Below are 1,792 nucleotides of genomic sequence, written 5' to 3'. Positions count from 1 at the left end.
GTTCTGCTGGAGCCAGAAGCCATCTCTGTGTCCGAGCCATCATCTGACTGGTTACTGTAACAAGGAGACTGGGCGGGGGAGGCACTGGAGGTGGTGCTGTGCGCGTCAGAATTGTGACGTTTAAATTCCTTCTGCAGTTTGCTAATCTGGTTGCTTTTTATCCTGTTTCCAGACAGGGTTTTCACTTTCTTTGGTTTCAGTGTAGTCTTTAGACTGGGTCCTGCCCTCGCATCTACCACATGATTCCAGTTTTTCTTTGATCCTGCCGGCAGCTTTTTCCATCGTTTCACAAGCAGAACACAGGCGTTGCAGATATCTCCCGAGCGAGTCTCGTGCAACCCAAAACAGCTCTGGAAGTCCTTCTCGTAGCGTTTACTGTCGGTGAATCGAGAACTGGAGGACTTCGCTCTGCAAATACAGCAGCCCTCTATACTTCGGTACATCTTTGGCTTGTGAAAACCAAACATCTTTTCTTCCGGTCAGCACTCTTCCCAAAGCGGCCGACCCACGCGCAACAACGTCCTCTAGGTGCAGCGTGCACACCAGGCCAGCCCCTCCAAGCGCCGCTCCGCCTCAACTGCCTTGTCCAGAAAGATTGTCTCCTGCAGTTCTGCAGTTGTTACGGCCGGCCGCGAAGGTGTGGATTCCGCTTTCAGTCTAGTCTTGAACTTGTGATTCTTCTGCCTCAGATTCCCAAGCCCTGGGAGTACACCACCATACCTGGTTAGCCCATGGTTTGGGGGTCAGATAATCTCCCAAACCTGTTTGATGGTTCATTTGTTCCACCTCTGGAGAAGACCTCCAGCTGCTTCACAACACAACAGAAGCAGAACAGGAACTGATTACCTGCAGGAAGGGGCTGAGCACGTGGGGGTGGCCTGCTCTATTACATTCCATACCTGTGAGATCCACCCTGCTGCACCGGAGACCCATACCAGTCTGCAGGGCAGTGCCTTCACAGCCTAAATATCCTGCACTAAGCCCCACCTCTTAAAGGTCCCACTTCTTAGCATACCCATACTGGGCATAAAGTCCCTGTCCCATTGTGTTTTGGGGGAGACACTTCCCCTAAAAGTCCAAGCCACAGTGGAGCACCCAGGGCCCTGATTCCTGGAACTCAGGTGTGGGATATTGATATAGGAACGTGAAATTCCCAACCTGGCCTAGATGACTTCGTGTTCTCTAAAACCAAAGAATGAATTTTAGGAACAAACGGAAGTTGAGGGTAAAACTTTATTGGAAAGGAAAGCTTCTGTAGGAGAGGGACAGAAGGGGGGGCCCGGGTGGGTTGCCCAGGAAGCTGTCTCTTTCAGGTTATTTTTATAGGACAAAACCATGCATTGCCAAGGTAGAGACAAAGGGGTCTCACTTAGGTGGATACAGTGTGGGACAAAACTATAGTCAACCAATGGGATTATAAGCACCATTGCTCAGGTAAAATTTATTAGGCCTAGGACCAAATGGGGTAGCGAGTCACGTAGCAAGCAGGCATGAATGTAAAACAGAACCTTATCTGGTGGCCTTTAGTTGATGATTCTTCCTGACTAATGAGCAATCCTCGATGCCAACTTTAGGGAGGTCAGCATTTGTTTGATCTTTAGGTCTGGCTCACACCAGGAGCATCTCTCCAGTAAGGTGTCTGGTCTTTGTCATCTCCTTTGAGGGCCTGTCCTGTCTAACTACCTACAATATTTCTATCTAACTCAGACTGCCTGCAACATTCCGCCCTCTGAAGAAGTAACCCAAACTACCATTAGGGGATCATAGGCGATGACTACTCTAACTTCTTAAT

This window comes from Octodon degus, unplaced genomic scaffold (assembly GCF_000260255.1).
Source record: "Octodon degus isolate 3935 unplaced genomic scaffold, OctDeg1.0 scaffold00200, whole genome shotgun sequence".
NCBI lineage: Eukaryota > Metazoa > Chordata > Mammalia > Rodentia > Octodontidae > Octodon > Octodon degus.
The sequence above is the reverse complement of the archived record's forward strand: the minus strand, read 5'-3'. Positions refer to the sequence as shown.